General features: G+C 39.1%; 1 long non-coding RNA gene across 1 annotated transcript in view; it reads left to right on the top strand.

Annotated features, from left to right (window-relative positions):
* Positions 1 to 1,031: 1,031 nt before the first annotated feature.
* LOC139083643 (uncharacterized) overlaps positions 1,032 to 24,093 on the top strand; it is a 46,622-nt gene continuing 23,560 nt past the window's right edge. Inside the window, exon 1 of the long non-coding RNA XR_011540527.1 lies at positions 1,032 to 1,086. This is a non-coding gene — a long non-coding RNA (uncharacterized lncRNA). The remainder of the gene's footprint in view (positions 1,087 to 24,093) is intronic.

The raw sequence follows: 24,093 nt of genomic DNA, 5'->3' as shown, positions 1-24,093 counted from the left end.
TATAACCCTGTACATGCACCCTCTAATTCATTCCTGTGATGGAAAAGTCTTCACTTTCCCCACACCCTGAACGACCACAGATCTCTGAGGTCCTACCTTCCATCAAAATTGTGTTGCTTTTTCTCATTGCAAAACACTTCCCCCAGCATCACCTCATTTGGTTCTTACTTGAATTTGCCTCAAAAAAATTTAAGTAAGTGAATAAATACACAAACATCCCTGAGGATTTGGGGTATCATGAGAACATACACTGATCACCACATAGGGCCGCTTTCCCATCTCCCCACCACCTTAGACCTTTCCTGACGCAGTATTCTCTCTCCTAGGGTGGCTTGTTGCTTCTCTCAGTGAAACCTTAAGGCAGTGCCTGGAGCACTGCAGGAAATCAATAAACTTTAAAAAACATGTGTTTGCCCTTTTATAGATGTGTTTATTTATTTATTTATTTATGAAGAGGTGATATTTCTACAAAAGGGTATACTGGAGAAGGTTACCCTCGACCTCATCCCCTGACCACCCCGTTGCCCTCCCACAGGGCTACTCCTGGCCAGCACCTAACAGCTGGTTCAGAAGCATCACGTGACTGGCTGTGTCCCAGCTACGGATTCCAGGAAACTCGTCAGTCTCTGCCCCTGGAAGCCCCAGCGTGGCTTTTGGGAGGTAATCAATGTTTAATTGAGTGTTTTTCAAACTTAAAAAAAAAAATCACAACCAACAGTAAGACCCGTACTTAAATAACACACACACACATTTTAAATAGCAGATACATTTCAGCAAACCATACTTACTCTTGCTATATAAGGTATACCCTCATATTTTCAGTTCTGTTTCATTTTTTGACAACCCACTAAACATGCACATAATATATTTTCTCTCTCTAACTCAATTCAATTTAATAATGTCTTATTTTTCTCTTTGTAAAAGTTAGAGAGACTTTGCTTAGACATGGGCTGATCCCTCAAGTTCGCCGGAGCTCCCCGGCCTTGCCCCCACCCCCGCATGATAAAGGAATTTAAATAAAAGGGCAAAACACAAGGGCCAAGAGGAGAAAATAGCAACAGCATTTGAAGGCTGGACAGCAGATGGGTAAGTGATAACAGATTCGGCCGAAGCCTTTCCCTGGGAAAAGCCCAGAAGCCGAATGTTTCCTGCAGGGAATCTGAGAAAGACGCCGGAAACGGAGGTCGCGCTGCCAGTGAGAGAAGGGCTGGAATCCGGCCCGGGCTCCCTCAGCAAGACCGAGCTTGGAAGCTGCATTTGCCAAGAGAGGGCGACTTTCCCAACAGGGAACCTTCTACGCAGGTTGAGGGAGGGGCATGACGTGGCTTAGACTCTTTTATATGGAGATGCCCAGAGATTCTCTCTGTTTTCCGTCCACTTCTCCTTCCTGCCTGCACCACACGACCTCTCCCGGGCTGGGGCTCTCTCTGGTTCCGCGGGGCTGCCTCTCAGCTTCCTGCCGGTTCTGCACACGTGCTGGCTCCGGCTGCCTCTGCCAGGCCTCACCAGCACTCTCTGCACCCGCTTTCTGTCTCTCAGAAACGGGGAGGTAGCTTTTGTTAGCTAAAGGCTCTTGTTTGCATTGTGCTCTTTTTTTTTTTTTAACTTTGTTATTATTATTACTATCAGTATTTTTCATTTAATGAGGATTTTGAAAGGAGATCAGGCAAAAGCATGTGCTCATAACTGACCGGATATTTGCAGGTAAATCTTTCGTTGGTTAATATCTGTACATACATGTGCAGGTTACAAAGCACAGTGGTAACCGGCGCCCTGACCTGAGAATTAGCGCTTGGACAATTCCCGCGAAGCTCCCTGATGCCGCTCCTCACATGCTTCTCTCCCTCCTTCATCCCAGAGGCAGCCGCTCTCCTAGATTGTGTTCACTGTACTTTCACTTTTCTTTTTTTTTTTATGGCTTTATCACAACTGTATATTTTTTTTGCTAATTTGGAGGTTTTAGAAACATTGAATCATATCGAATCTCTTGCAACTTACTTTTTTTCATCAAACATTTTTGCTTCTAAAATCGTCTCTGTTGATGTGAGTGGCTGTATTCTTTTATTTTCGCTGCTGTGTAGTGGGGCTACGCCGCCATTTATTTATCCACTTCCCTGATATGCGATCATCCCAAATGTTTCTTTTTTGTCTTTTTTTCTCTTTTCATTTTTTTAAATGAATAATGTTTCTACGAACATTCTTCTACATACTTTCTGATACAGATATGCAAGAATTTCTCTGGCTTAGGAGTGAAATTACTGAGTTTTACGATATTCACAGGTTCAGCCTTAACAAGATAATGCCAAATTGTTTTCCAAAAGTTTTTTGCCCTTTTATACTTGTAAAAAAAATGAGTACCCATTTTTCCATATTCTTGATAAAACTTTGCATAGCCAGCCCTCCTCTTTTTGCTGAGGAAGATTGGCCCTGAGCTAACATCTGTGCCCATCTTCCTCTACTTTTTATGTGGGATGCCTACCAAAGCATGGCTTGATAAGTGGTGCGTAGGTCCGTGCCTGGGATCTGGACCATCGAACCCTGGGCTGCTGAAGTGGAGTGCATGAACTTAACTGCTACGCCACCCGGCCAGCCCCATGGAAAGTGTTTTTAGATAAGATTAATAATTAAACCAGGGGCCATCCCCATGGCTGCAGAACTAGAATGACCTGCATCTAGGATACACAACTATGCACTGGGGCTTTGGGGAAAAAAAAAAAAGAGAAAGATTGGCACAGATGTTAGCTCAGGGCCGATCTTCACAAACACACACACACACACACACAAAAGCATTTAAATCAGTGAACTTTGAGCAAGCAGATTGCCCTCCATGATGTGAGTGGGCCTCGTCCAATCAGTTAAAGGCCTGAGTAGAACAAAAAGGCCATCCTCCGCAGGCAAGAGTGAGTCCTCCAGCAGACTATCTTTGGACGTCATCTGCACTGTTGGCTTTCCTGGGCCTCCAGCTTGCCGATGGCAGATTTTGGACTTGCCAGCCTCCATAACTGCGTGAGTCAATTCCTGATAATAACTCCCTTTCTCTCTCATATATCACACATCCTATTGGTTCTCTTTCTCTGGAGAACCCTGACTGACACATTCGTCTTTCAGATTTTCCTTGTATAGTATCTCACGTAAGTCCTCCAGGGACTGAGGATTCAGAAGGGCTTGTTCACAAAGCAGCAGAGATTGTAGAGAGCGGAAGGCAAACATTTTAGAGAGAAGACAGCCATGGGTGGCAAATTAAGTCTTTGGAATAAGTGACAATGCATGGGAACTAGGAAGTTTGTATGATGAGAATCACATGATATTACACTAAATTACTCTTCTTCACACTGGAAATTGTAAACTTGAGGAGAGCATGGAAAAATTCCAGTGAATATGTGATCTAGATGCTGCGTGCAGCCTCTCCTGGTCCCTTCAGGAAAGAGCTCCTATCTGCCTCTTTTGGTCACGTCTAGAAGCCACAGGAATGGGGACTCCCCACTCAGCACAGGGCCTGCGGTGCACCAGGGCCGGGGTCTACCAGGCTCTTCAAACCTTCAAGTTCAGGCCTGTTAATCGCTGTGATGTTGTGGAAGAGAACGTCCTTCTTTGTACTTTCCTAAACATAGCGCTCCAGGGGGTTGCATCCCTGCTTATGCTTCTCAGGGTAGAGGAGGCCACTTTCTGGTCCTCCACCTCACAGCTACGGGCAATGACTGTCCCCTTTCTCGGTTCGTCTGCAGCAAGGCTGCAACTAGCATCTCCTCTTCAATCAGGACTCATCCATCTGGGAAACGTGGCTCATTACGATCCCCGTCAGCCACACTGGTGAGTAAATGGCTTGTCTTTTAGAGTGCCTAAGGGGCTCTCTTGACCCCCAATTTTTCCTGCATAGTCTATCACAGTGCCTGAAATTCCCACCATTAGTAATCACTTTTGGTGACAGCAAGAAAAATTCCTTCCTGGTCTCTATTTCCCAAGCCGATCATGTCAGATGGAGGGGGAGGAATGAATGAGGGATGGTGTTTGATTATACTTAATTATCTTACTTCCTCCTGCGGCCCATTCAGAGAAGGAAGAAACTTATTGTTTGACTCAATTGCTTTGTTCCCTTTTGTTAAAAAAGCTTAGTAATTCTTGTTGATAAAGATGGTGATGTTTTATCTAGGTGTTTCGGGTATTAAAAAGTCATCTATCGTTCATATTCTTATAGCAATACATTTTACTAATAATACTTCTCATTCTATGCAAGTGTATAGTGCCATCAGCAATATTGTATAAAACCTCTAAATCAGGATAATGCAGTTCTTATGTCCCAATGGGACTTACGCATGAAGATTGCTTTAAGAAGCGTCAGGTGGGCATCTTCTCTTGCGCACATGCAGTTGCTCCCGCATCATCAGCATCATCTCAGTGCCCTTCCTGCTGCTTTGCTGCTGGGCAGTTATCTTCAGGGCGAAGGTAAGGTTAAGCCAGTATTAAAATGCAAAAGAGGAATAATCAAGTTATTATCAATTACTAAAGCCTTAGAAGTAAGTAGGTTTATCAGATTTAATCAGGAAGCAATCAGGAGTCTAGGTAATTGAGATCCAAGAAGGAAACACTTTGCTAGGAAATGGAATCAAAGGAGGTGGAGAAGACTCAAGGCCTGGAGTTCTCCAGGGAGGACAGATAGGGCGATGCCCCGCAGGAAGCCTCTGGGGAGCCCAGGCGGCATGAGCACCTGGACCCTAAGTGGGGTTTCTGCTGGGCAAGAGATTCCAGAATGCTGGAGGAGATGGAGGTAGACCCTGAACTGGGAACAACAAGAGTGACTTTCTTTCTTGTTCCGCGTGGGACCTGAATCTTCATTAACTTCATGCAGGAGTACTCTGGAAGCAAGAGCAGTGATTGCCTTAGAACTGTGAACTTGGTTCTGAAAATCCTTTTGCTGTCTGGGGTAGGGAGTAGGAGAGCAAGAAGAGCCAGTATAGGCACTATAGGTGAAGACAGAAGATATGCATTCTTTTTAAAGGGTTTAAGTTGGAGGTTTCTGAGACAGAGTAGAAAAGAAAATGAGAAGTAGAAATAAGGTGGTGGAAAGGAAGGAGACAGACATGATAATGCTAACGGCCAGGGGTCTTTTTGAATGGTTGAGAGGGAGAGGGAGAGAAAGAGAGCGAGAGAGACTCATTACCATAGGCCTGAAGAGCTCAGATAAAATCCCAGCCGCTGAGAAACTTCTCAGGTACACACACAAAATGGAAGTCTTAGAAACTACGCATTTGTCTGAATGGAAGACCAGCTGACATGATGGTCCTCTGACTGAATGAAAGCCCTGTAGGGCGTTTTGTGGTGTCACCAGCCCAGCAAGGCAATAAGCAGCGATCTATTTGATGTTCTCTATTTCTGACTTATCTAGTTCAATGATAAGAGATCTCTTCATGGAAAAATAATATTGTGGCTGAGAATACATCTCAAAAACATTTTACTAATTTCATACAACTTCTAAGTGAATTTCCCCAATCTATACACGTGAAGAATAAGAGGTATGGGATTAAGCTACTTTAATCTGTTGCATTTAATGGTGATTTAACTGACTCAGCCACCTCGTAGTGGATGTGTTTCTTTGTTTTATGCCCTTCCCCATTTTAGCACTAATAAAAATTTCAGAATAGTTCAGGAAGGTATTCTATTCCTCTTAATTTGGAGTTATGAACACTAATTACAGCTATTATCCTGCATATGTCATACCCTCATACCTAATGATACAATTACCTTTTATAGAACATTCCATCAAGGAAAGCTCAACACCTGGAGAGCCAAAACACAGAATTGGCTAAATTAAATGTGCACGGGAAGATCTAACCACAAGGAGACTCTGGAATGGTCTATACCAGAAAAGGATTAACCCCCGCTCCTACCCCACAAAAAAAACATGGTAAATGTGCCCTTCAAAAGTTGGCATAACCAATTTAGTATAGTCAGGAAATAGCTTAGACTTAGAATCACAGAGAATCCAGAAACTAGAGGTAGAAATAACTTAGAGTCAGAAAGGGAGAAAGAGCTTGGGAGGATATTTGGTGCAGCTGCGTGGCTGTATGAATATGAGATATTAATATTTATACTTGGAGGTGAAGAGACTGAGTCCTGGGGCCACCCAGCTAGCCAGTGGCTAAGGGAGGATTAGATCCTATGTTCCCAGCTTTGGTACATGTTATCTAGAGTTAATAAAAAATTTTTAAAAATTGTTTTATGATATTTTAGAAGAGCAGAGCCAAAACCCCAATGTATTAAATGAAATAGTTCAGAAGGGAGATTCAAGGAAAGAACAATTATTCTTATCAAAGGAATAACTTAGGGATTTATGGCTATATGACCTAGTTCAGGAGACATTGAAATAAGAAGAGTTTTCTTCAATTAAGGTGTGGGAAGGGTAGGAAGGAAGTACTTTTTAAAACAACTTTCTATGATCTGTGTTCATCCTTCAAATTTTTCTTCTATGTTATTTCGCCTAACCACAAATAGCTTTATAAAAGCACAGTGGAGTTCTTCACTAATGGATGAAACAGTTTGGCATTTCTTTCTCTCTTACAACCACATCACCCCTGAAAGTTTCCCTAGGCCATTGAGAGAAAGTGTGTTTCCCTTTTTCCATATAGCACAGATATATTTAATATAAATCTACTATCTGTTATCTGTTTTAAAATATCACTGATGTTCAACAGGAGGAAAGAGTTTTGAACACAATGACAAATTCTCTTTTCTGTTATACTGTGATGGAAAGATCAAATTTCTTCCTTGCTTAAAATAAATTTTAATATATTAATCAAAAGTAGTTGGATAATTTTTCTCTTTGTTTTAAAGTGAATTTCGTATTTCCCTTTTCCTTTTGTAAGCTTTGGAGTGAACTTTCCTAAGAATTACTGTGAACAGGACAAGATAATGTACAAAACTTGTATCTTCACAACTCAAAAGATTGAAATTGACCAAATGTTATCAGACTCAGAAGACGTGAAATGCTCTTTGGACAAACAGAAGCAAAGGGAGTTGTAGGACTTGAAGCAACCGCAAAGATCGTCTCTGCCCTTCCATAGAATTCTAACTCGACCTGAGGCTTTTCGATTTAAATGTAGAAAAATACATGCTACTCTGAGAATATTTGCTTGAATTTCCAGTTGGAAATGAAGTACCTAAGCCATTTTTAAGGGTTTGAAGGAAATAAAAAGTGCTCATCCGTGGAAATTTTAGTGGACTAATAGAGTATCTTCACGAATAAGTTACATTTGCTGCCTATTTAAGATGTCTTTGAAAGAAGATGATGGCTAAGAAAAATTTTCTTCTCTTCAAATGACTTTAATTAATTTTAGATTGACTTGAATAAGAGTGTTGCCTCATATGATAGAAGATGAAAGAAAACCAGAATCTGGTTCCTGATAAAAATCCCAGACATCGGTTAATATAGCTTGCATTATTCCATTGTTTACATTTAAATTCACAAAACGTTTCTTTCAATTTTTATGTCATTTCATTTCAAGGCACCTCTTTTCTTGATAACCTCATCTTGGCGAGGTAGGATGTATATTATTTCATCCATTGTATAGACAGAAAAACTAAGCTACAGAGATGTCAGGTGATTTGCTGGAACTGATTCTAGATTATAATGTTCTCTTTTTCCTAACACACGATGTCTTTCTATTGAGTGGTTTTCAAACTGGGTCCATGGAGGTCACAGGCTAACCTAATATACACATATAAATATGTATAAATACACACTCTTGATCTTTTGGATGACTACTTTATAACTGAACATTCTCATAAGGTTTCAGCACCCAAAATTGCATTGGTATTTTTGTTTTCATTTGTGCCAAGAGAAAGCCAAAGGATTTTAAGGCTTGTTGTCAGAACAAAGGCTTGTGATGGTTGAATCAGAGGCAAGCACAGGGAGAACTGAGTCAGCACAAGGTCAGAACTGTCAGAGCTATGCCAAATTCAAACAAGCCTGCATTATAGGAATCTGTACCACATGCATTTTTGTTGCTGATGTACTGAGCCGCTTATAATTAACAGCAAGCACGGAAGTAACAGTAAACAATGAAAAGGTATTCTTATTGTGGTTTCAGTAACAATTGGATTAAAAACTGATTTAACACAGATTTTAATAAAACAACAAAGCTAATTTATTTATTTATTTTTCATTTTACTCTTTATTTTTTTATTGCAGTAACATTGGATTATAACATTATATAGCTTTCAGATGTACATCATAATATATTTTGAATTCTGTGTAGATTACATCATGTTCACCACCCAAAAACTAATTATAGTTCATCACCTCACAGGTGAGCCTAATCACCCCTTTTGCCCTCCCCCTCCTCACTTCCCCTATAGTAACCACCAATCCAATCTCCAATGCTATGTGTTTGTTTGTCGTTGTTTTTATCTTCCACTTATGAGTGAGATCATATGGTATTTGACTATCTCCCTCTGACTTATTTCACTTAGCATAATACCCTCAAGCTCCATCCAGGTTGTCACAAATGGCCGGATTTCATCATTTCTTATGGCTCAGTAGTATTCCATTATGTATATATACCACATCTTCTTTATCCATTTGTCCCTTGATGGGCACCTAGCTTGCTTCCAAGTCTTGGCTATTGTGAATAATGCTGCAATGAACATAAGGGTGCATGTATCTTTATGCATTTGTGTTTTCAAGTTCTTTGAATAAATACCTAGCAGTGGAATAGCTGGATCATATGGTAGATCTATTCTTAATTTTCTGAGAATACTCCATGCTGCTTTCCATAGTGGCTGCACCAGTTTGCACTCCCACCAGCAGTGTACAAGGGTTCTCTTCTCTCCAACACTTGTTTCCTGTCTCGTTAATTATCACCATTCTGACCGGAGTGAGGTGATACCTCATTGTAGTTTTGATTTGCATTTCCCTGGTAGCTAATGATGTTGAGCATCTTTTCATATGCCTGTTGGCCATCTGTATATCTTCTTTGGAGAAATCTCTGTTCAGATCTTTTGCCCATTTTTAAATTGGGCTGTTAGTTTTTTTGTTGTTGAGCTGTATGAGTTCTTTGTATATTTTGGATATTAACCCCTTATCTGATATATGGTTTGCAAATACCTTCTCCTAATTGTTAGGTTGTCTTTTCGTTTTGTTGATGGTTTCCTTTGCTGTGCAGAAGCTTTTTAGTCTGATGTAGTCCCATTTGTTCATTTTTCCTTTTGTTTCCCTTGCCTGGTCAGACATGGTACTTGAAACTATGCTGCTAAGACCGATGTCAAAGAGCGTACTGCTTATGTTTTCTTCTAGAAGTTTCATGGTTTCAGGTCTTACATTCATGTCTCTAATCCATTTTGAGTAGATTTTTGTGCATGGTGTAAGGGAATGGTCTACTTTCGTTCTTTTGCATGTGGCTGTCCATTTTTCCCAACACCATTTATTGAAGAGACTCGCCTTTCTCCACTGTATGCTCTTGGCTCCCTTGTCGAATATTAGCTGTCCGTAAACGTGTGGGTTTATTTCTGGGCTCTCGATTCTGTTCCATTGATCTGTGTGTCTGTTTTTGTGCCAGTACCATGCTGTTTTGGTTACTATGGCTTTGTAGTATATTTTGAAATCAGGGAGTGTGATACCTCCAGCTAGCAAAGCTAAATTTAAGTTGAATGAAGTGGATTTATGTAATTATTAAGAGACAATGAATTAAAATTGACATTTGAGGAGTGAGCACTGGCATGTATTAAGAGAGATTATTCTGAACTAGACAATAAAGCCTTGATGTTTTTAAACACAATTTTGCATATTCTACTTTTGTGAACAAGTATCTTCTGTATTGGTGTCTTGAAATTAAAATACAAATACAGATTGAAACTAGAAATGGCCAAGAGGGACAATGTTTCTGTTATTAACTTCAATGTTCTTGATTTATTTTCAGCAAACTACATATATTACATTAAATTAATATTTGAAAATTGACACACTGCACAAGTGGAACTCTTATGAAATAAATCAACCATATTTTTGTCTTGCATTGTTCCTTAAAGTATATTCGGTGGGGATGAACTTTTCCTTCTACGAGATGATGCATGAGGCCAGGGCTAGCCCCATAGCATATCATAGTCTACCGATTCACTCAAAGGTAATAAAAAGTCCTCTGCCATTTTGAGTTGCAAACACAGTCTCAATTTTATATTTAAAATGGTCTAGTTCAATATATTAGGTGGCACGTCAATCAGAAGTCAAAAGTGAGACCTCTAGTCAGTATATACAACACACACACAAACACAGACACACAGACACACAGGCACAGACACACACACAGCTACAGGTGGTAGACATGAAAGCCAGCATGGGGCAGGAGGAGAGGGCAAGTTCTTTACTCCTTCCCTTCCCCCTTTCCCACAGCTTCTAGTGGCCTCAGGACTGGCATGAGAAAGGATGAGGAAGAGGGGGCCCAGGAAAGTTCTTACTTGTCTGGTAGCTTTCTGTCATAAACTTGCTTTGGGATCTTGGAGCCTAGAAGAAATTTAACATGATCCTCTTGGCTCCCCCAGGACTCTTTGAGGCCTCCCCTCGGGCTCCTCCTTGGCCTGGACGATGTGCCTCTCCTTTTCCCTTGGTTCTACAAAGGTCCACTCTACACACTCTCATTGCTGGAGTACGCTTGCCCTCCCAGTTGGTTCTCCTGAACCGTGAATTAAAATGCCTTCAGTTCTGCTCCTACTCCCTCATGACCCACATCTATTCCATGGGAAAACTTATGTTCTCTTTATCCCACAGTAAGTGTGCTAATGGTTGTCACACCAGACATGCGAGCAGCTTTTGCCAAAGCAATGCTTCTTGACCTTTTTATGTAAGGCACACATGGAAAAGGATAATATTTATGTGGACTGCTGGGGTAAATTGGAAGGGATTTAGGGGTGTTATTTTAAGACAAATAGAATTCAGGCAGATGGCAAGTGCCTAAATTGTATAAGTTCTTGTAAATTATTTTTTAAAATATTGCGAAAACTTCTACTTACTCCATGAAGATAAATTTTGAATATCAACTTTAAATTTGGCAGTTCCTGATAAGGAATTTTAATGAGGATCTCTTAAAGTCCTTGAAGGACAGCTTTGAGGAGAAAATGAATGAATAGGTAATAACAAATTTCAGAAGAGAGTGGATTGCTTCTCTCATTAATGGAAATTCTTTTCTCATCATCAACTGGATTTTGGGTGATTCAGTCTCTTTATTGTATCTTAAGGGTACAATCATTCTTTACGCTTTCTTTTCTTTCTTCCACTGTTGAAATTTCAATTGGAATTCAAATCCAACTAAACATTTTCACATCAATTATTTCAAATTTATAATGATGTTGTTCTATTATACTTTATAATATTTCCTAAAGGATTCAGTTATCTTATTAACTAAATATTAGTAGAGAAACTTTTAATCTCATTTTCAAAGGTTCTTCAAAATTTCACAGACTCATCGCAATTTTTTGATTAAGTTCATTCAAGTGGTCAAAAAATATCAGTTAATAAAATTTTTATTGTTTTAAACCTATAATTATTCTTTCATATATCTACAGAATGAAAGCCATTCTTAGATTAATTTTTTTCTTTTAGCTCGTAAACTCTTGAAAAATGCCTCTTCTGCACAGCCGAAGCTCGTCAGCCCGAGACAGCAGAGGGTGTCTGACTTTATTCTTCACTTGAAGTTGAGATCAGACGAAACATTAAAAGTTTGGATTCATTAGATTCTCCATTTTGGTAACATTCAATGTGAAATTTGATCTACTGGCAAACTTTTCTTTCTTTCTTTCTTTCTTTCTTTTTTTTTTTTGAGGAAGATTAGTCCCGAGCTAACTGCCAATCCTCCTGTTTTTGCTGAGGAAGACTGGCTCTAAGCTAACATCCATGCGTATCTTTCTCTACTTTATACATTGGACACCTACCACAGCATGGCTTTTGCCAAGTGGTGCCATGTCCACATCTGGGATCTGTACTAGTGAACCCTGGGCCACTGAGAAGTGAAACGTGAGCACTTAACCACTGCACCACTGGGCTGGCCCCTACAGGCAAACTTTTATATATGAGAAGTTCTCTGTGAGTCAAACAATGCATTATTCAAGCCTCAGGTTTTTTAGCTCTTGATGTGGAACGGGCTTGTCATGGCAGCCACATCATCAGTGCGCAAATTCACCCAGCGTTTGTGTAACACCTTATTTCCTTCGAGTGTTCATTCGCCACTTTGATACCTTCTCCTCAGTTGTTTGTTTTGACTCCTCTTTGCAGAACAAATAATATTCTTTCAAACATGGCTCCTCAGGGACTCATGCTTTTAACTATTTACAGTTACTAATGTCTGTAAAGCTATCAATTCACAATAACATCTTTGATTTTATAATCTTCTGGATAAATGTGGCTTTTGTTTCACTTGATATGATGCTATTTTGTTGATTAATGGTATTATTTGAAAGGAGCTTCTTTTTATTTCTTATGTTTAACTGGCTCCAAATGTAGAATTAACACATTCCAAAAACTTATTAAAATGAGAAATTCTGCAAATTGGGTGAGACAGTTAATTGATTTTAGTAATTAATAGCCTGCTCTTAGGATTAGCCTACTAAATTTAGTAGAATTATCTTACTAAATCTGAACAGACAATGTTGTAATGTAACTGATCACGTAAAAGAGTTTGTTTCTTATTTGACACTTGCAGTGGCTTAAAAATGCCATTTTTTCTTCTTTGGATGGATATTTTCTGTTAAGATATCAAAGCAGTTTGTCTCAATCGCTTCATTTGAGAACTTTTCCATTTCAATAAGATATTTAGGCTGAGGAAGAGAAGAACTGTTGGATCACATACATACACCCTTTAACCTTGACCTTGCTAAAATGCTGGCAAAATGCAGGAATATTCGTCTTCTAACTCACATGGTTGAGGTATGCTGCAGCCGATGGCATGATTGCATGCTGATGAAACCTTGGTGAATTATCCTTCTTAATCACAACGTTATCCTGCAAAGCAATGGCTAAATGAATGAGATCAATAATCACTCCTTTATTGATCAGCTCAATAGTCATAGAATCCTTTCGGAGTTTTGTTCTCCTCTGTACAACTCTCAACTTTATTGGTATAGTTATTACCTGTTTTTTTCCCCTGAAATTTATGTCATATATAAATTCTTCTTTTTCTTTTTATCATTAGATCAACCACATTTGGTATTATTTTGATTCCATGAAGACTTCCTTAGTGTTGTGTCAAAAAGATTATAATTCCATGACAGTCCAAGAGAAATGAAATTAATAAGGAGTCAAGAAATGATCCATGTACTACAGTAACAGTGGTCATTTTTCTGTATCCAAGGCTTACCCTAAGTAAAGACTTAGGAACATTAGCTGGAATCACCTTGTTCTTAAATACCATAGTTGAAGATATCTAAATTATGAGTAATTTTTCCCTAAAGTGTACATCAGGATTCTGATAAACTGGTAGATTACTTCAAAAGAAATCCTATAGTTTGGAAGGGGTATTTTCTCACGGTTGTCTTTGGATCTTGTGTTGAATTTGGCATTGCTTGCAAGTGCTGCAATTTATTTGCTTATAATTTCTCAGAGGGGAGCAAATGCAATGATGATGGCCTCTAATATGACTTGAATAATTCCTGCTCAAATCTGTGATTAATTATTTTTATAAGCGTAAAGATGTTCTAGAATCTCCTGGACCATATGGTAAGAAGGCTGAGCCTAAAGGTGGTACATAATATTTTTAGAGTATCATACTTCAGACTCATTGGGATCTCACAGTTCTCTGTAACAGTTTTTTTTTTTTTAAGATTTTAATTTTCCTTTTTCTCCCAAAGCCCACCAGTACATAGTTGTGTATTTTCAGTTGTGGGTCCTTCTAGTCGTGGCATGTGGGATGCCGCCTCAGCATGGCTTGATGAGCGGTGCCATGTCTGTACACAGGATTCAAACTGACAAAACCCTGGGCCACCGCAGCGGAGTGCGTGAACTTAACCACTCGGCCACAGGGCCGGCCCGTCTCTGTAAGGTTGTTAGCTAGCATCCAAGAATTCTGTTTCTTGTCAGCTCTAGAAGCAGGGACAATCTGACTCTCAACTTCTGCCTTTAGCACTGTAGACAGCAGTTTACATGCCGTTTATCCGGGTGATGCAATTTGGGGGGTTTGAAGCTCATTATTAACCATTATGCAAGCCATGCTTTGAAAACTGTTTATTTCAGCATTTTGGATTTTTGTTGTATTCCTGGATCACTCTAATAAGAACAGCCATGATATTGAATCAAAAAGTTATAACTTTCACAAATAAGAGGATTTGTCTTCGTTAATATTTGCCAAAAACTTGAGGTTCACTGGTTCTAGTAGCTTTGCACTATATGAATAAAGTTTTCCAGAAATGGCTGGATGCCTTGAGAATGAGGAGCCTTAAGAAGCTGCTCCAATGACTCCACAGCAATTAAAGCACAGCTAGGGTGATGTCTGACAACATCTCTGTTCAGTCTTTCTGGAGGATTGGAACTGTTTCAGTCCAGTTTCTCTGAAGCAGATATGGCATAAATTGCCTCTTGTCAGCCTTGACAGGGCCATTTTGTGGACCTTGAGGGAATGTGTTGCCCATCAAGCATATGTAATGAGGACACAAAGCACGACAGATGAGCCTATTCTGGCCTGGGAGCCAGAGCCACACTAGCTGCTGGTCAGAAGCTCAGTGGCGTTATGTCCCCTTGATGGGCAAGTGTCAGATCAAGGTACTCCAGACAAGGTGTAGGGCTAAGGCATAGGTGCAGTCTTCTCCGTACACGACAGGAAACTGAGTGCAGAAGCAGCTGTGGACCAGCAACCTGCCGTGTAATGCACTGGATGGTCTTGCACTCATGGACCTCAGCAGGCCGGCAGGCTCCACATACCTGCACACCTTGTTTGTTTGTTTTTATCTTGAAATTTTGAACTTCTGATTTGTTATGTTCTTTCATATCTATTAGGTCACGTTAATTCTATTTAATTTGTGCTGGAGTGTTGTATTCTAGTATTTTTTGTTTCCTGGATTTTTTTCTTTTTCTTTTTTTCTTTTTTTCCTCTCTTCTCCTGGTTCTTTGATACCATCTTGTTCCGTTAGGGCCCTTATCTTCAGCTGCTTTCTTCCTCTATTTGCAAAGCCTCCAAGGACCACCACTTGAAGATTCCTTCCTTTCTCCCGCAGGCAGCACCTTCCTGAGAGCCTCCTCAGGTCCCATACACATGGTGACCCCTTTCCTTTAATCCCCCAGTAGCCAGGGCTCTGATCCACCAGGTCTCACACCATCTCTGGGTAATTCTCCTTGAGGGAAGGACTCTCCCTCTGGGGTGTCCTCTTTGGTGTTGGCCGTGCTCCAGCACCACTGTAGCTCCAACCCGCTGCATTGACTTCTAGACCCTGCAAGCCCTGCAATCTGAGTGCAGCACCAGGCTCCAGAACAACCCCCCGGTCTCTGGTGTTTCATTCCTCACATGTGTAAATTGAAGACATTTGTGGTATTTTCTGTCTTCTAATTGTGCAGTAGGCATAAGGGCTATGGGTGATTTTATTTGCTTTCCTTGTTGATCTGTATGATTTTTGTAAGTTGTGTGAGAGAGATTCAGTTTTATGTGACTGTCATTATCCTATGGAAACTCAAAAGCCTCAATTATCTTTGAGAAGAAAAGTAACCGTAATCTAGAAAGATCAATTGTTAAGAACGTATGTTATCTCAAACCACTTTTATACCCTTTTATATCAATATCATTCTCTGAAAACCTTCAGAGAAAAATAGTCATTTCAACATGAGTGGATCAAAACAGCCTGTTTTGTAGTTGCTTTCAAGTGTCACTTTCTTCACCCTCTGTCTTACACATACCTTTTAATTTGGATTTAATCTATAAAATGCTGAAAATAACCTGGTGTTAATTGGCTGTGATACAGTATTTAACAAATTTTGGGGTCATTTGTTTGGAGAAAATCAGAATTGGAATTCATAGAGCTTTGTTAATTGCTGACCGCCCTTGCAGAAAGAAAAGGGACAGGGACCATCACAAATGTTGCTTTTCTTCTGGTAGCCTAGGAGATGAAAATCCTATTTACACTAGAACCATAGAACTCTATGAGTTCATATGTTTGAATTATTTCAGCCTGCATTTTTACTTCCAATGTAACCTCAGGTTCAATACTTTTTCCTTGGAAAATGCAATTTTAAAGATATTACTATAGCTAGGCATTATATTTTTCAAATCTAATTCCATACTCAGTGTATGCTAAAGATCTACTGATATTGAGGGAATTTAATTTTGAGCTTATTCAGGGTCTTTTTCAAAACCTATTGTTCACTGAAAGAAAATATTGCTTGAGTCTAACTGAAATAAAAAGATGCTTCAAATGTATTTAGCTTTTTAAAAACTATCCTAATGTATCTTTAACCTTAAAAATAATTTTAATATTTAGATTGGTTTTGTTCAGAGATTATTTTCATAGAGCGCAACTATGCCAATTATTCTCTAGTGCTTTTTGTAATCATTTAACACATTAAAAAACATTCAGAACGAAATCACTATAATCAAATGTTCCATTTATACTGATCTTCTCCTCCAAGAAAATTAGCATTTCTGTGTCATAGAAGAAGCTGTCTGATATACTCTCATAAACACCCAACATTCCAATCAATAGAAAACTATTGACTCATATTATATGTAAGGTGCTGCAAAGGATGGAAAGACAAATGCAACGTATGTCCTACCTTTGAGGGGCTGATAGTTTAAAAGGAGATAATCAAGGACTTAAATAGTTAAAAACGTGTGAATATGAATCTTACCATAATAAAGGGAGAAATAATATATTAAGGAAGGACAAAAGAGATACCAATCATTTCTGAAACGGAAAATTAGGAGATTAGGAAAGCATTTAAAAAAGGTAAGCAGTATAGAGTAACAACTAGTAAGGAGTCAGACATATGATTTAATACTTAATGTTTGCAAGATGAGTAATAGTAATAGTGAAACATGTATTGAATGTTTACTACTTTTTAGGCCCCTTGCTAAATGCTGCACATGTATTATCTGCTGTAGTCCTGTTATCAATTGTAGAGACTGTTATTATAATCTCAAATTTACAGATGAGAAAACTGAAGGTTGGAGAAGTTAAGCAACTTGTTCAGGGTCACACAGAAAGCAAGATTTGAAGCCAGGAGCTGGGCTTTTAACTGCTCTAATCTACTGCCTTCCTATTATAAGTGTAGACAAGTTGGCCTCTTTGAACTCCAATTTCCTCAATTTTAAAGTGAGGATAAGAACACTCGCCTCACTGGTTTGTTAAAGATTGAGCAAAATAATCTTTAGAAAACCGCTAGTCTGGTACATGGAATAATTGCTCAAAAATGTTGGTAAAAGTATTATTGACAGCTTAGGAAAGACTAAAATTTGAGATGAAGCTTGAAGAACATGTGAAGTGCGGGTCGGAAGGGAGCTCAGTGAAAAAGATGGAAGAACACAAAACAAAGACTGAAGAAGAACCAATATGGGGCTGGAGCACAGGTATGATGAGAGATTGCTAAATTGATACCTTCCTGAGTAAAGTCTTGTGTCTGTTTGGAATATTTATCTTTCAAGTGTTCAAAACACCGACTCAACTGACAAAGTAAAAATTAATAAGTTAAATGGTCCTGGGGGAGATCCTCTGGATACAGGTTCAGCTTGATCTAGGACTCAAACACCATCTCCAATCTAATCTTTCAGCTTTGCTTTCTCTGTATGTGCTCTGTGTGCAGCTGGCTCTCTTGACTGGACAATGACAGAGCTGCAGCAGTCCTAAGCCACTTATTGTCATAGCACCAAGCCCAGCAGAAAAGAGTCCAGCAGATGCAGCCGAAGTCTTGAGGTTCCTCTTGGTTTGACCAGATTTAGTTTCCTGGTTTACTTTCTTTAGTTTTTCTCAAAGCTAATGGGATTGTCAGAGGAATGGAATATTCAGAGTCCACTTCTGTAATTGGGAGCAGAGTAAATCTCAGCAAACCAGATGACTAAAAATAGGGGATGGATTGTCGCTCAAAAGAGAATGAGGTACTCTTGCGAGGGATGAGGAAGAATGGTTGCAAGTTGCCCTTATAGGTCTTTAGTCAAAGGCTGATAGTGCATTTGACAATAAAGAATCGTTGAAGATGGTTTTAATTTTATTATTTTTATTTTTTAAAATGGAGGAGTGATATGGTTGGAGGCTCTGTGAAGTGATCTGCTAACAGTGTGAGGATGTGTTTAATGGAAGAAGCCTGGAGAACTGGAACTTGGAAGCTATTGAAATATGGGTAAGAGATAATGAGACCTAGCATGGTAACAGTGAATGTGAAACAGATACTCCAGAGGCTGAGACCAGAAAGCTTGACAAGTGATTGGATGCAGTGCATCTGGTAACGTACATGAAATAATTATGGATAATCTGTTGGAGTTAGATTCTAAAGCTAAAGACAGACTTTGGGGAACTAACTAAATTGAGGTTGCAAGATAAAAAAGAAGAGCTTGAGAAGGAGGAGCCAGAGAAAAAAAGAAGAGAATCAAAGGCCAATCATTTTAAAATTAGGAGAATGGGATCTGGAATCAGTCTTGGACTCAAATACTGGCGCTACCACTTACTTATGACCTCAGGAAAATTATTTCTTCTCTTTTTGCTTTGGCTTTAACCACAACTCAGGGACAATGATAGCACTTAGTTCACAGAGTGCTGAGATTAAATGAGATCATATATGCAAAGTGGCTATGGAGATGCATTGAGTAGAAACTGCTCAAATGTGTTAGCCGTCAAAATAAACATGCAGTAGAAAGTTTTAGAAAGGGAATTATCCATACTATCAACTACTAGAAAAATATGAAAAAAAAAAATGTCCCTTGGTGATTTATAGACCTTGTGATTTTTAACAGGACAATTTTTAACAGGGTTAAGGTCATACTGACGATAGGTTAGGGTGTTTTGAAAAATAGAAACTATAAATTGTGGATTAATGAAGTTTTTAGCAAAAGGTAAAAATTAAGTATGAGGAGCTGACGTGAATTCATAATAACAGCTTAAGTATTACAAATTAATTGTAATTTCAATTGTAATTTCAGTAGCAATTTATATAATAATTGCAATATAATGGCTACCGATGTGCATTATAAAACTACTTTGGGTCAATATAATTTAATAATAAAATAGAATGAAATAACAGTTGATACAGAATCCGTAAGTCAGTGTTTGCAGTGTGAAACTTGGGCAGAAATGCAGATTCAAAGGCACTAACTGAGAAATGTTGAATCAGAATCTCGGGGGGTAGGACCTGGAAATCTGTATTTTGAATAAGGCGTTTTCCAGATTCTTCTTATGCACAATAGGTTTTGAGACCCTCTCCTCTAATGCAGTATGATTGTGCTTCACATAAAGTAACTGAAAAATAAATCTAGTGAGTGAATGCCTTCAAAGAACTCCCACCCAGAGGGCACTCCTTCATTAAGAAGTTGTCATTAAACTCAGAGGACCACCAGCCCCAGAAGCTCCTAGAAGAGCAAAATGTTGACTTCAGGTCTATATCTTGGAACGGTATAGGACTTTTATTATCCAACTTATATAAAATATCCTACTCCGACCATGATACTGCCAGCGACCATATTTTGAGCCTTCACAGGGCTATTAAACACTTCACATGCATTATATCGCTGAATCATCTATACAAGCCCATAAAAAATGATCAGTTTTTGGAAGTGGAAACAGAGGATTTGGAAATTAAAGCTTAAGAATTTTATTTCCTTGCCCAAGATCTCATAGCTGGTAGGTGGTGGAACCCAGAGCCATCTCACTCCAGAGCCCAAACTCTGACCCACAGTGCTGTACTACCTTGCATTCTGTCAAAAACAGCAGAGCTGGAGTCCAGAAGAGCAACAACACTGCCAAGCAAATAAGTCACTAAAGCAGAGAGAATTTCCGCATAAAGGAGATTTTGCAGCACTTTTGATAAAACGGACCTTTGGGGGATTTTTTTCCATCAAAAATATAAATAAAGCTGTCTTCATTCCTCGTTGAGGCTACCAGAACTGGCCATTTTGATTAAATTCCAAAATTGCTACTGTGTGACAATAGGGGAATGTTAATTTGTATAAAGGTGATCAATAAATAACGTAAGATAGAAAATATATTGCCATAAATCATTTCTACTTCCTTTTTATGCCTACACTATTTTATTAAGGGAGAATTTACATAAAATAAAATGCACAAGTCTTAAGTGTACTACTCAATTAATTTTGGCAAATTTCATGCCTATGTAACTATTACCTAGATCAGGATTTAGGATATTTCTATTAGTCTAGAAAATTCCCTGGGGCTGCCTTTAAGTCATTCTACACTCCTTTAGAGGCAACTGCTATTCTGATTTCTTCATCTTAGCTTAATTTTGTATATTCTTGAAATTCATATAAATGGAATAATCAATAGTATTCTTTTCCATCTGTCTTCTTTTGCAGAACATAATGTTCTTGAAATTGGCCCATGTTGTTGTGTGTATCAGAAGTTAATTCCTTTTTAAAGCTGGGTACTATTTTACTGTATATATACCAAAGTTTGTTCATTCATTCTCCAGTTTTTGATTGCTCTGAATGTAGTTGCTGTGAATCTTTGTGTATGAATCTTTTTTGTAGAAATACATTTTCATTTTACTTAGGTAAATGCCTAAGAGGGCAATTGCTGGATCGTATGGTAGATATATGTTTAATTTTATGTCATGGCTAAACACATCTCCAAAGTGGTTGCTCATTTTACACTCCCACCAGCAATAACGAGAGTTGCACTTGCTCCACACGCTCACCAATATATATTATTGAAAGTCCTTTTAATTTTATCCATTCTAGTGTGTGTGAAAAGTAATATCTCATATGCTTTTAATTTGTATCTCTTTGATGGGCAATGATGTGCATCTTTTTGTGTGATTATTGGCCATTCGTTAATCCTTTAATTTTTTTTTTAGAGAAGGGTCTGGTCAAGGCATTTGCCCATTTTTAAATTTAGTTTTTTTCCCTATTAACTTGCAATTGTTCTTCATATATTCTGGATGAAAAAAATATATGTATGATATTCCTCAGTATGCATCCTGTATTTTAATTTTCTTTATCAGTGTCTCCTGAAAAGTCAAAAATTTTAATCTGATGAAGTTGAATTTATTGATTTTTTTCATGGATAATACTTTTGGTTTCTTGCCTAAACATTTTTTGCTACATAAGGTAATTAGGACTTTCTCTTATAGATTCTCCCATAAGTTTAATAGTTTTAGTTTTTATATTTAGGCCTATAATCTGTTCCTAATTAATTTTTTACTTTGGTGTGAGGAAAATGGCATAGTTTATTTTTTCCCACATTGATATCCAGTCGTTTCAGCACTATTTACTTAGAAGACTATCCTTTCCTCCATTGAATTATGTTGTTGACTTTATCCAAAATCATTTCACCATCTGTGTGTGGGTCTACTTCTGGAGTCTCTATTCTATTGATCTACACATATGTTTTTAAGCTAATGCAAAACTTTCTTGATTACTGTGAGTTTAGAGTAAGTCTTGAAATAAGGTAGTATAAGTTCTCTAAATTTGTCCTTCTTTATTGAAGGTGTTTAGCTATTTAAGATCTTTTTAATTTTCATAAAAATCACCTTATCAATTTCTACAAAAAAGTTTATTGGAGTTTTCATTGGTATTGCATTGAATCTATAGATAATTTTGGGGCGAATGGATATATTGCCAATATCCAGTCTTCCAATTTATGGGTATGGCATAACTCTCCATTTATTTAGATATCCTTTAATTTCTCTTGGTGCATGTAGTTTTCAGTTTAGTGGACTTGCATATTCTTCATAAAGTATATTTCTGAATATCTTATGTTATTGGATGCCATTATAGGGTTTTAAAACATTTTACTTAACAATTACTTATTTCATGAATATAAAATCAAATTTTTGTGTATTTCCCTTTTATCCTGTGATCTTGCTAAATTCACTCATTAATTCTAGCAGTTTTTGGCAGGTTTTTGGGGACGTTCTACATAGAACTCAAGCTGTCTGCTATCCCTTCTATTATTTCTGATATTGGTAATTTGTATTTTCTCTTTTTATATCTTGAATAAATTGCTAGGAGTTTATCAGTTTTACTAATCTTTTCAAAGAATCAACATTGCTATAGACACATTCCGTAAATTTGATATGTTCTGTTCTCATTATCACTAAGTTTGAAATCTTTTCTAATTTCCCTTGTGACTTACGTTTTGACCCATGGGTTATTTGGAAATGTGTTTTAAAATGTCTAAATAGAGGAGAGGTGTCAAGATGGTGGCATAGGCAGACTCTGATCTCACCTCCTCCCATGGACACAACAAATTTACAACTACTCTGGGAACAATTGCCTCTGAGAGAGAACTGAAAATTGGATAAAAAGAACCCCCACAACAAGGGACAGTTGTGACTTAGGTGGAAGAGGCAGAAATTCCTTTCTGGAGAGAAAAAATGCCACCTTCACAAGCTGTGGTGCTTCGTGGCCAGCAAAGAGCAAACCTAAGGTACACAGCCTTCCCTGGAGGAGAGGGGGACCTAAGCAGGGGAGCATTACTGCTATAAGCATCCTTTGTACTCAGCACAACTGAGACAAGTGTCATAATATCTGGCTTTGCTGGCTACTAACAACAATGGGGAATTACCCCCAGAAAAGCTATTGGACATAAGAGAAAGAAAGCCAGCTGTTAAAGGACCCATGCACAAATTCACCTATTTTGGAAGGCAACCTAAAATGACCAGAAAGAAAGGTGCAGTGTCCTTTGTTGGAAAGAGACTCACCTGATAGGCTCTAGGTGCATTTCAGTGAGAGGTGAGACCTCTCCAGGGACTGAGACGTTGGCAGCAGCTGTTATTGTGACCTAGTACAGGTGTGCTGACACAGACGCTGGCAGACACCATTGGAGTTCTTCCCCTGGCCTGTTAGTCCAGGGTCTGCCCCACCCACTAGAGCACGGATTTAATCCAGCTCAATCAGGGAAGGCAGCCTGCCCTATGGACTGGCCCCACCCAACAGTAAGCCCTCAGATAACTTGTGGGCCTGCCTAGGTTGGGTGCCTTGATCCTCTACAGCCGGGTGAGTGGTTCTGCCTCTGCAGGACAGGGTGTGTGTGAGGAGTGGATGGAGTGTGTGGGGTGTTGGTGGAGTGTGTGGGGTCTCTACAGTAGGGCAACTGTGCCCACTTCAGGGGGTCAGGGTACGTGCACAGGGCAGGACTGTGTTGACAGTGTGTGTGGCCCTGTGGGTAGTGGGGCTTGTCAGCTGCAGAAGACTTGTGCTTCTCAAACAGTCACATAGAGGATTAGCCCCATGTTCCAAGCCTGAAACAATTGGGCACTCCAGTGCCTGGGGCCAGGAACACTCAGTTGGAATCCTGAGAGAACTGACAAGAGCCTTGCAGGATGGAGGCCTACAGCAATTGTAAGCCCCTGAGCCTAGCAACCAGCCACACTGAGGGCCTACTCACTTAACAGAAAAACTGCAACAGGAATGTGCTATTAGACCTTGTAGCCAACTTTGCTGGGGCTCCCCACACCTGATAAAGTGACTGAAGGGTCCATAGCAGCCACACACAGCTTAGCATTACAACCAGCCTTCCAGGGGGACAGCCTAGTCTCTCCATGTGCCTGCAGCAAGAGTAACTCTGCCACAGCAGAAGGACACATGTAGCCAACACAGGGGTCACTCCTGGAACATTTGGAACTGGTGACAAGAGGGAAGAACACTGCTGGGCCTCAAAAGGTGTATCCTACATATGCCCACTTCTCCAAGATCCAGAGACCTAATACACAGACATAAGCACAGAGAAAGAGGCAAAATGAGGAGGCAAAGAAATACATTCTAAGTAAGAGAATAGGACAAAACCCCAGAAAAAGAACTAAATGAAATAGAAGTAAACGATCTACCTGACAAAGAGTTCAAACAAAAAGGCATAAGGATGCTCATTGGTCTTGAGAGAAGAATGGATGAACTCAGTGAGAATGTCAAAAAAAGAATTGGAAAATAAAAAAAGAACCAATCAGAGATGAAGAATACAATACTGGAAATGAAA

The sequence above is a fragment of the Equus przewalskii genome, chromosome 5 (assembly GCF_037783145.1).
Source record: "Equus przewalskii isolate Varuska chromosome 5, EquPr2, whole genome shotgun sequence".
NCBI classification, from domain to species: Eukaryota; Metazoa; Chordata; class Mammalia; order Perissodactyla; family Equidae; genus Equus; species Equus przewalskii.
The sequence above is the reverse complement of the archived record's forward strand: the minus strand, read 5'-3'. Positions and strand labels throughout refer to the sequence as shown.